At 33.1% G+C, this 12,763-nt stretch overlaps 1 non-coding gene across 1 annotated transcript; it reads left to right on the top strand.

Moving 5' to 3' along the window:
* The first annotated feature begins 3,196 nt into the window (after nucleotides 1–3,196).
* On the top strand, nucleotides 3,197–3,303 carry LOC136234548 (small nucleolar RNA R71). The gene has a single exon (XR_010691418.1). It is a non-coding gene; the product is annotated as a small nucleolar RNA R71 (small nucleolar RNA).
* Nucleotides 3,304–12,763: the final 9,460 nt, after the last annotated feature.

Raw genomic sequence — 12,763 nt, 5'->3', positions numbered from 1 at the left:
CAAACTGACAACTGACAACCTGACTCAAAGACAAATGCAATGACCTAATATTATGAAGATCGGTGAGAGGCCGGATAACAGATACAGACATACTGAGCACTTGTACCAGTTTGAAAACATATAGTATACATATATAAATCAGAAAATCATAACTGATTGAACGAATTATCAGATTTCTAAAACAAAGGCAATAACTGCGATAAAACGCGTATCAGAAACTACAAATCATATCAAATCAAATTTTAATAAATTCATTGTACCTGATAATAAAACAAATCAATATAAAGGCCTGTTCCCGGAATATACGCTCTAATACTAAGGATATTTAGTAAACATGAGGTTTAAGCTATACGTTTTTAGGAACGAAAATATACAGTCAAACACTAATTTTTGAATAACAGTTTTTCAATCTAATATTTTAATCAAACAGTGTCATATACTATAATTACCACTCACCTGATATTCCGAGTAAAAGTTAGATCCAAAGCTTAGTTGTCAATCTTCCAAATCCTAAGAACATCACATTTTGCTGCACTTGAATTTTTAGGAATTAAAAGGACGACTTCCCTTTTTTTGGAGAAGAAATAATGATCTTTTTGTTTGGAATGGAGTCTGGGGTTAAGTCTATTTAAAAACTAATAAAAGATTAACTTTAGGAGAGAAAGTAACAATGAAAATAATTAAATCTGGGAGATATTTTTGTTTGCAAATAAATCATATATTTAATTGTAAAACAGTTGAAAACAATTAGACTAAGTTCTTGAAATACCAAAATATCCGGTAGTTCACATCTACTCAAATAAAAACTTATTATAAAAAAAATATAAATAAAACAAAAACAATAATAATTAAATATCTTATCTTAGCCAACATTTAATTATTAAAAAGAAAAATGTGCCAAATAAAACATTTACTTTTAGAAAAAAAATCGGGATATTACAGCTATCCTTTCGATCATTTGATCAATGAAAGGAAGAGAAAAATGATCTTTCCTAGTTGCTTTATTTAGATTTCTATAATCTATACAAACCCTCCAACCAGTGGTAGTTCGCGTAGGTATTAATTCACCTTCTTCATTCCTTACAACTGTTATGCCTCCCTTTTTAGGTACGCAATGGATTGGACTAACCCATTCACTATCCGAAATAGGGTAAATGATTCCATTATCCAGAAGTTTAGTAATCTCATTTTTTACTACTTCTTTCATATTCGGATTTAGGCGTCTTTGCCTATCCGCTTTAGGGGGCTTATCTTCTTCTAAGTGAATTCTGTGCATTACGATGCTCGGATTAATACCTTTTAAGTCTGAAATTTGCCAACCCATACTTCCTATCCTATTTCTAACAACTTCTTTCAATTTCTCTTCTTAGACTTGTGTTAATTTGTTAGAGATAATAATAGGTAGAGAATCGCCTTCGCCTAAGAAAGCGTACCTCAAATGACTTGGTAATTCTTTAAGTTCTAATTTAGGTGGAACTATAATTGAAGGCGGAACTGGTCCATCTTCTCGAATCAAAGGTTCTGGGTCCTTATCTTCTAGTTCCTCACTCATTATAGGTTCTATTATTTCTTCTTTTTGAACAATGTCATTTACACATTCTTCAATTAAATCAAGTTTCACACAAGCGAAATCCTACATAGGATATTTCATTGCTTGATTCATATCAAACTCAATCTTATCATCGCCTATTCTTAAAACTACTTTCCCTTCTGACACATCAACTAGAGCACGTTCCGTGTTCATGAACGGTCTACCAAAGATTAACAGACAATTTACGTCATAAGCAAAATCTAAAATAACGAAATCGGTAGGAAAAATAAATTTGTCAACTTTAACTAAAACATCCTCAATTATACCGTATGGTCTTTTAGTGGTTTGATCCGCTAATTGCAAAACCATATTGGTACGTTTGATGTCTTCTTCTAAGCCTAACTTATTAAAAATAGATAATGGCATCAAGTTAATGCTTGCTCCTAAATCACAGAGACAACTAGGAAATTCAATATCTCCCAATTTACACGGAATGGTAAAACATCCGGGATCCTTGAGTTTTGTGGGCAAATTACTTGACACAATTGAACTACAATCTTCAGTTAGCGAAATGGATGAAATTCCTTCCCAACTGATTTTCTTCGAAATTAAATCTTTGAGGAATTTACCATAATTGGGAATTTGTGTAATCGCATCCATAAATGTTAAATTAATATGCAAATTCTTAAGTTTGTCTAAAAATGTCAAAAGTTGTTTGTCATAGTCCTTATTGTGGACTTTGTGTGGAAAAGGTGGTTTGGGTACAAAAGTTTTTGTACTAGAGTCAATTGGTGCATCTTTTTGTTTTAATGTATCTTCTTTGGGCTTCGGTAAATCAGTTCCAGGTAAGGTCGAATTTCCGGGAATTTCCGGGCCTTAGTAGTTTTTCCCTGAACGAAGAGTGATAGCCTTAACATGCTCTTTCGGATTTTCTTCCGTATGGCTTGGAAGACTTCCCTCTTTGCGGGATGGAATTGATTTAGCGAGTTGTCCAATTTGAATCTCCAAATTATGGATGTTGGATGATTGGTTTTTAATAAGCTGATCGAATTTATTCTCGATCCGTTTAAAACCATCGTCGTGATTACTTATTTTTCCGCTCATAGCATCAATAAATTTGTCGATTTTAGAAGATAAAGTGCTAATCGTGTCTCTGGATTGATTTTGATAATTAGCAGTACGATTTTGTTTAGCAGTAGCATTATTATTATTATTATTTTAGGATGATTTCTCCATCCGGGATTATATGTATTTGGAATAAGGGTTATTATTTTGGTTTTGCCCTTGGACAAAATTTACCTGTTCAATTTCACTCATACCTTCGTAATCCACATCTGTTTGGATTGGCTTACCATTAGAATCACATGGTGCCATAAACCTATCAATTTTATGCGATAAGGCAGAAAATTGGGCTTGCAACATCGCTACTGGATCAAGATTCATTATACCTTTAACTGATGAAGTAGTTGAGGATGATGGTTTCGCTGATGGTACGTGTCCCGTTCCGCGGGCCACATACTGCTGTTGATTGCCATTTCCTCCAAAAGTTCTCTTGCTTGGGCAGATGTTTTCTTCATGAATAACCCTCCAGACATAGCGTCCAATGAACCTCTAGTTGTAGGATTTAGTCCATTATAAAATGTTTGCATTAAAAGTTCAGCGGGAAATTGGTGGTGTGGGCATAAATGTTGAAGTTCTTTAAAACGTTCCCAAGCCTCATAAAGAGTTTCATTATCATTTTGAGAAAAAGATGTTAACTCTTTAATGACTCTTGCGGTTTTTACTAAAGGAAATTTTTTTGATAAAAATGCTTGGGCTAATTGCTCCCAAGTCTCAATTGATGCAGCTGGCATAGAAGTTAACCATTCTTTGGCTCGATCCTTCAAAGTAAAAGCAAAAAGGCGAAGTTTGATTGCTTCTGCAGTTACATCAGTAATTTTAAAAGTATCACAAATTTCTAAGAAATTTGTCAAATGGGTATTAGGATTTTCGTTAGGTAACCCGTAAAACGTTACATTATTTTGCAACATATTACGCAACGCATGCTTAATTTCAAAATGATGTGCATTAATTTGGGGTCTAACTATACTGTTTGTTACACCGGCCACTCCTGGCCTAGCGTAATCCATAAGTGTGGCCATAACTTCTGGCTCGGTAATTTTAGTTTTTATTGGGGTTTTGTTTTTGTTTTTGTTTTCTTTCTTGTTCTTTTTAAGAGTTCTTTCAATTTCTGGGTCAATAGGATCTGGTGACGTGCCCGAACTTCGAGAACTGCGCATGAACTTGAAATTTCGCACGAACCGAAACTACCTACAAAACAGAATTTGAAAAATAAATATGTTAGTAATTGCAAATAATTAAAAATATGAATAAGTATGAATAAACCTAGATTCGTAATAAAACACGAAAAATTTAAAATTTTGTCAAAAGTTTTGGCGTTCCCCGGCAACGGCGCCAAAAATTTGTTGAGCGATTTCCGCAAGTGCACGGTATACGCTTGTAGTAATAAAAGATATCGATCCCACAGGGAACGTTTTTTAACAAAACTTATTTACAATCGGTTAAATTTACTTTAAGGTTTATAATATGGAAAAATCGTTTAATCGGATTTGGTTTTGAAATTGCTAGAATGAGAATTAGGTTAGAGTATGAAAACGTTAGAAAATATTCTGATTTAAGAATGAATTTGCAAGATAGGAACTTTAAGTACTTTTTAGAAAAGTAAATAAATGTATTTGTTTGCATTAAGCAAAGAAAACAACTTTAAACTTTGTACGAATTATAAAGATGAAATAAATGACGGAACCTCTAATTAATTAGCTTTGAACGTGACAAAATCCTTTCGGGATAGTTGCCCTTAATCAAATTAAAACTCTTTCGAGATAATAATTTGCCTAAGTGTTCAACAAAGTTTCCTTGTAAAGATTTTGGATTAAATACGTTTTAATGAAAACACCAGCAGTCACTTTAGTGGATTGGTTACCATAAGTGCTGCATAAAAATCTATCGAATAGAATAGACTTTATTAGATGAAATATAAATTGATACAAGTTTACAGAGAACAAGAAGAATGGAAACATTCGACGGCTTGCAAGTGAACGGGTCGATCAATCCTTTCATTGGGTTTCGTTAGAGTTTGTCAGGCTCAGGGGCGGATCCTCTACTCAATCTTCTCGTTGAATCTTCATAATAGAGACTGGGTCGGTCTACTACCAAAATGAAAACTAAACTGGAACAATGACTAAACGTTACTAAACTTGTTATTATTGAATAAACAATGTGTGTACAACATATTGCTTTTTACAGAATTAAAATCTAACTTCTGAATCACTTGATTCGGAATTTCTGCATAAATTCTATACTAATCTTAAATTCTCTAACGAGAATGGGGGAGCATCAATTGGTCTTCAAACGAAGGAAGGAGAAGCTGGGGAACGCGTGTCGCGACCGTGAATTTGGGGGCCGCCATCGCGGCACGGAACGTTTTTTGGTTTTTCAGCTTTCATTCGCGTCCTCGATTTGGCGTTATTAATTTCTGTCGTCTTCGACTCCTTTTGTAGGGTTTTTCTTCTGTTTTCGAGCTCTTTTCGTTCCTATTTGGATCTTACCAAATATTTATGTACCTTACAAGAAAGAAACATATTCGAGAGTAAAAGCTTCATAAACAGTTATAAATAGCATAAATTCGTAGCAATATTGATGTAATTATTGATGATATTTTAGGTATATTTTGGGCGTATCAGTCTTTCGTCACAGCCTCTGAATCGAACGTGCCTTTTAACTTGTAAATGTGATTTCTCTCTCGTTTTTGCTCCGTTTTAGCTATTATTTGGATTTTACCAAATAATTAAGTACCTTGCACAATGGAAACAAATATAGACATAAAAGTATTCTAAATAAATATAATTAACATGATTCCAATACGAAACTGATGTGATTATTGATGTTATTTTAGGTAGATTTTGGGCTTATCAAATCTCGTACACTTAAGCTTTTGCTAGTCCAAAGTAAAATTTCACTGAATTTATTCTTCAATCAATCTTTTTATAAAAATAGAACATATTTCCACATATCCTTTTTAAATTAGTTAAAATGAAAGATAAACTTTGCATGGTAAATTTATACGCAAAACATCAAACTAGCTAGTATAAAGTGATTTATCATCCGTCTTGTATTTCAATTATTATATTGAAGCATTCGATACGGTTTTAAGCATGCATGTTTTTTATTCTTTCGTCTCAAGGCATTTCAAAGAACAAAATTTCCTTTCCCAAACCTAAACTTTTATATAAATATGAATTAATATGAACTTAGGTTTTATTTATTAGCTAGTCACGCCCGTGATAAGGGTGGTCTCGTCCGTGACTTTATATATATTTATCAAATTGTTTGTGTTCGTTTAAGAGGTTCCGACCATGCCATGGGTAGACGCAATCGTTACTTTAAACTTTAAACACGTTTAATTTGCTTTTATTTTTAACGTTCCTTTCATACCTCGATTGTGATAAGGGTGGTCGTAATCGTGGCCAAAAGTTAAGAATACAACTAATTAATTACTTAATATTTATATGAGAAAGAAAAATAGCACATTCATCCTCTATTGTGATAAGAGTGGTCTCAATCGTAGCCAAAAGTTAAGAATACAACTACTTAATTACTTAATATTTATATGGGAAAGAAAAATAGCACATCCATCCTCTATTGACTTAAAATTCAACATCTATGACGGCTATAATATCCTTAAAAACTTCAATTGATTTCAAAGTAAGACGAAATCAAACCGAGCAAAAAGCTAAAAATGTTAGTTTGATTAATGCATGTAGACCTAATTGAAAAATGAAAATAAGAATTATATTTATCATGCTTTTGCATAATATAAAATAAAGATTTGAAAATAAAGAAATTTTTACTTTTATACATTTACTGAAGACGTTTTTCTTTATAAAATCGTTTCGAAGATTTCTAAAAATATTTGAACTTAAATTGCCCTTATAGAAATATTTACTATTTCTATCAATAATGATAACCTAATATAAACATATACTAGATATGTTAATAATAGTTTGAAATTTTTTAAACATATGAAATATTTTGAAGTCGTCTAAACATATGAAATATTTTACTTAAAATTTTAATACATTTAAAATTTTAATTTTTTTTCATAACTTATCATATAATGAAAATTAACATATTATGTATGAAAAATATAAACATGCATAAATAACATTCATTGGCATTCATTTGCATTCATTCGTACCCGAAAATAATAACGAATATGAAATATCTTCTCCCACACTTAAATGGGACCATGTCCTTACAAGTGCAAAAATTGATAATTCACAAAATAGGATAGAGTACGAAATCAAGCATACGAATTAAAATAGATAATATTGTACCAAATATATTCAACATAAAATAAAATATTGTACCAAACATAATAAAATATTGTACGAAGCATATTAAAAATAAAACACGAAATAGGAAAATGAGTTTGAGAATGAAAAGATAAAACCTATTCATGCGAAGGTGAACCCGACGGAGATGGTGTAGTCACGATGCCTTGACGACGGAAAAATGAAAGCAACCGGCGTCGAGTGGACGTGTGGTCTCTCCTTAAAGTATGGATGTTTGCATCCACCGCGGTGATCCTTGAACTCATTTCTCTATTGTCGGCAACAACTTCATCTAACCTCAAATTTATTTGACGGTTATTAGCATTGACTTGATTTAAAACACGTTGCTAACCAATTGCTCCTCAACATTAGCTTATGGATCTTCTTCTTCTTGTGCTTGTTCTTCTCCTCCAATTCTCTTCCTCCTCATCCTCTTCATCTTCATCATCACCCTCTTGTGTACCTAAACCTTGGGAACTCGAAGCTCCACCACCCGAACTAGCAAATAGACTCCTAGTACGCTCTTCATATGATTTAAATGTGGATGGTCCAAGTTTAAACACTAAATTGGCCCTTTGAAGTGTTGAAATGTCCAAGAGAGGCAATCCAAAATTGTGAGGTAGGTTTTGAAAATCCGATAATTCACCCCGTGCTCCCAAAACAATTTCGTTAATTAAATTACCCATAGGAACTTGCCTATTGTGTGAAATGGAAGCTCGGTTTAAGTTATCGAATATCATCCCGATACTATCAATCTTCAAATGATTAAAAATACAATTAAGCATGAACAAATCACGACTTTGCACTTTTGACCCCTCAACACTATACTAAATAGGGAATAGGATAAATATTTGTGAAAATAAAAGACACAATTATCCTTTATCAATTTGCTCGATGTGTTCTTTAGACGAAAAACATCTTCCGTCAAAGAGTGCCAAACCGCATGAGTATTAAAAAAATTCGGATTGTGATAAAAATCTTGAGTAGGAAAACCAAACCATTCTCCCATCTCCTCATACCCGACCTCAAATCGTACACCCTTATTTCTAAAAGAAATAATTCCATGCTTCTTATTATAAGTTAATGTAACCAAAACCTCCACAATATCCGACTCAATATGAGAAAAACACATACTAGCAAACTTCTTACAACCAAAAACGTTTAAATATTCATCAATACGTTCGGAGAAGGAGAAAGCATTTACTCTATCGAAGTCTAAAAATTGCATATCGGTGAACTCCATTTTGCTCCCGAAAAAGTGTAGATAGTGATGTCCCTCCACATTCGTCTTGATGTCGAAAGTCACTCCATATTGAACTCTCAATCGATTAGCTTGTGTGGCTTGTGTTTTGTGTGCAACTCTCTTTTGTCTAGGCATTTTTGCTTAAATTTTGTTTGAGAGAGTTTATGGAGATGAAAGAAAATAAGAAAAATGGTTGAGTAAAGTTAGGGTTTTGTGTTGGAGAAGATGATGAATAGGGAAAGATTTATGGGGAAGATTATAAATCTTTGGTTTTGGAAAGAGTAAAAGGTGTTGATTGGTTGAAGTATGAGGTGATGTATATAGGTGTGATTAATGGGTGATTAATAGGGAAGAAGAATATATTTTAATTTAGAGTTGGAATAGGAAAAGATGCAAATTTGGGCTCAATCTCCACATGTAATTACGCGTGTCGCGTCGATCGAGATTCCTGGAATCTCGGTCGCGATAGACGCTTTTTAGGGAGATTTATTCTTCCTGAAACACTTGTTTCACTGTTCGTCCAGAGATTTTAAAAATCCCTACTGAGATTCTGGATCTGTAACCCTAAAATCTGATTTTTTTTTTTACAATTTCAACTTGGAAAAATTGAATTCTTCTTATCTATGTGTCACCAAAAGGTTTTACCTTAATAAAAAATAAATAATAATAAAGGAATTAAAACTTTATTAATCACATACAAACATATATACATTAATCACATAAATAAAGCATAAAAAACAACATATATATATTACACAAATACAATTAAAACAATCAAACATAAATTAAACTAAACGTCATCCTGATGAATGGGAATTCTTCGTGCTTTGGCCCTATCTAATTGTTCTTGAATAAAAACTTGTCTTTCTTTTGGAGAAAGAAATTGTGGACCAACATGAAAAATGCATTTGACAATCCCTTTATTCTCTAAGAACTCGTAGTCAAGGACGGGAAACGGTTCTTTCTCGCTCCAAGGAACTGATATTGATCCTTTGGTACCAAGAATAATTCCACAGATAATATTCCCATATCCAATCTTGTTCTTCGAACGTGAAGCGGATACCAACCCTTCCATCAAAATCATTGATGAATTTACTATATTTCCTTGGAATATATCTCCTAAGACATATAAATCTGTTTCGTGTACGACACTACTTGAAACACGACCAAACAGACTGTAGTAGAGAAACTTGTGGAGATATAACATGGAGTTTGAATTAATAGACTTGTTATAGGAAAGACTTGGATTAAATCTCCAGAATCCCGTCAACATTCTCCAAATATCTCTGGAAGTCATATCTCTACCAGGATGGTATTGAGTTGTATCCCTTGTGCGAAACCAAACCATTCATGCAATTCAGGATATCCAAAAGTAAATTCTTTTCCATCACATCGGAAACTGAGACGAACTCGCCTCTTGTTGACGAAACATACAGTGGAAAGGAACTCTAATATCCAATTTCCAATAATTGGAAATCGCATTGATGCAAACTTGGTCCATCCTAAGTTTGTAAGATAGCAATTCATGTCTTCACTAATTCTGAGTTCATCGTTTAAGAACTCATCCATATACATCATGCCACAAAACATGATGTAACGACACTTCAAATACCATCGGCCCTCATCTTCATTAAAAATGGGAAACCATGCTCCGTATCGTGCTGATAAATCAACACATTTGCTACGAGTAAACGTATTTGTCTTCATGTTTTTAGGAGAGGAAGTCATGTTTAAAAAAAATTTGGTGTCTGTAACTTAATGAATTTGTAATGTCAGAAGTTCAGAATTTCTGAAAGAGAGAAAAGATAATGTAATTCTGAAAAACTTTTAATTTATAGGTTATTAAAACCACAAATTGCGTCTGTTAAAAATGAAAAGCTGCTAAATTGGTACCTATTGAGTAAAAACTGACTCAAAAATTCGAAATTAAAGCAGATAGACTTAGGAAATATGGAAGAAATAAGTCTACGACACAAATAATAGACCGTGTCGCGATCGAGATTCTTAGAATCTCGGTCGGGACACGCTTTGCTTCTGAGCAAAGTCGTATGTCGACCTCTTCCTAAGTCGCGGTGGAGATTCTAAAAATCTCTACGCGACCAGAAACTTTTCTAAGACTGAGTTGCTAAAAATCTCAATTGAGATTACTGGAATCTCTACAGAGATTATGAATAAAAATGATCTAAGACTAAAAAGTCATTTGTTTTCTTGAAATAAAATTCAAAACATGACTCGAATTATCTTCTTCAATGATAAAATTTATTATTATGATTTTTTTCACTAAAACAAAAAGTAAAATAAAATTAAAATTAAAATAAACTCTAAAATAAAATAAAATAAAAACTACAAACTAAAACTAAGAAAAACTAAAAACTAAGAACTGAATAAATTAAATTTCACAATAGATCCACATGTTCAATTGCTTGAATTGGAGCTCCATCGTAGTAAATTTTACAACGATCACCGTTAACCTTAAATCGGTCTCCCTTAGAATTCTCTAATTCCAAAGCTCCATACTCAAATGCTTTATGAACTAAATACGGTCCACTCTACCTAGACTTAAGCTTACCTGGAAATAACTTTAATCGAGAATTAAAAAGCAAAACTTTATCCCCAACATTGAAAGTTTTGACCTTAATTCTGGCATCATGCCATTTTTTCACTTTTTCTTTGTATACCCTTGCATTTTCGTAAGATAAATAATGTAGCTCATCCAACTTGTTTAAGTCGAACAAACGCTTTTTACATGCACTTTGCAAATTATAATTAAGGGTTTTGATTGCCCAATACGCCTTATGTTCTCTACTAGTAAATGACAAGATTTACCAAAGACTAATCTATATGGTGTCATTCCTATAGGTGTTTTGAATGCAATACGGTATGCCCATAATGCATCGCTAAGTTTATGTGACCAGTCTCTCCTACAAGACGAAACTGTTTTCTCTAATATCTATTTGAGTTCTCAACTGCCTAACCATTCGGTTGAGGATGGTATCGCGTTGATACACGGTGACGTACTCCTTATTTTTTCATAAGTGATTCAAAACTTCTATTTATGAAATGAGTAGCTCCATCGCTTATCATTACTCTAGGGACTCCAAATCGACAAAATATTTCGGTTAAAAACTTAACAACTACCTTAGAATCATTGGTCGGGGTCGCAATTGCTTCAACCCACTTTGAAACATTATCTACGGCTACTAAAATATAAGTTTTGCCAAAAGAAGGAGGAAAAGGACCCATAAAATCGATTCTCCGCACGTCGAAGATTTCAACTTCCAATATATTCATAAGAGGCATTTCACCTTTCTTTCCTAAATTCCCCGTTCTTTGACACTTATCACAACAGATAACAAATGAATGAACATCTTTAAACAGAGTAGGCCAAAAGAATCCACATTCTAATACCTTAGTAACTATTTTGCTTACACCGTTATGACCTCCATAAGAGCTTGCATGACATTCTAACATAATAGAATTATACTCAAACTCACTAACGCATCTCTTAAGCATGCCATCACCACATGTTTTGAACAAGAATGGATCTTCCCAAGAATATTTCTTAACTTCTGAAAAGAATTTCTTCTTTTGCTGGGAATTTAATCCATCGGGAATAATATTAGCAGCAAGGTAATTAGCTATATCCGTATACCATGGTGCTATTACACTTTTTACTTTCATGAGATATTCATCGGGGAAAACATCTCGTATGCCTATGGTCTCACCAATTGGACCATTTTCATCTTCAAGTCTTGATAGATGATCGGCGACAAGATTTTCGACTCCATTTTTTTATCTTTTATTTCAATGTCAAATTCTTGTAATATTAAAACCCATCTAATAAGATGCGGTTTTGCATCTTTCTTAGCAAACAAATACCTTAAAACAACATGATCGGTGTAAATGATGACATTAGACCCTAACAAGTACAATCTAAACTTATCACATGCAAAAACTACTGCTATCATTTCTTTTTCGGTTGTTGTATAATTTAACTATGCACTAGATAAAGCGTGGCTTGCATAATATATGACATGAAGTTTCTTATCTTTCCTTTGACCTAGTACACATCCTACGGCTAAGTCACTTGCATCGCACATAATTTCGGAAGGTAAATCCCAATCGGGTTTAGCTATTATTGGTGCACTGACTAAAGCTGTTTTCAACGTACTAAAGGATTGTAAACAATCCTTGTTAAAATCAAAAGTAGAATCTTTCATAAGCAAATTAATAAGTGGTTTGGAAATTACGGAAAAGTTCTTTATAAACCTTCTGTAAAAACCTGCGTGTCCTAAAAATGATCTTACTCCCTTAACCGTGGTTGGTGGGGGTAAACTTTCAATTACTGAAGTTTTCGCTCTATCCACTTCTAATCCTTTTTCAGAAATTTTATGTCCTAAAACTATTCCATCGTCTACCATGAAGTGACATTTTTCACAATTAAGTACTAGGTTCGTTTCTTCATATCTAGACAATATTTTATTTAAGTTTTGTAAACATGCATTGAAAGAATCTCCATAAATGGAAAAATCACCCATGAATACTTCTATGATATCTTCAATAAAATCATTAAAAATTGCAGTCATACAACGCTGA

Source organism: Euphorbia lathyris, chromosome 6, assembly GCF_963576675.1.
Source record: "Euphorbia lathyris chromosome 6, ddEupLath1.1, whole genome shotgun sequence".
Taxonomy (NCBI): Eukaryota; Viridiplantae; Streptophyta; class Magnoliopsida; order Malpighiales; family Euphorbiaceae; genus Euphorbia; species Euphorbia lathyris.
Note: the sequence above shows the minus strand (reverse complement) of the source record. Positions and strands in the feature narration are given on the sequence as shown.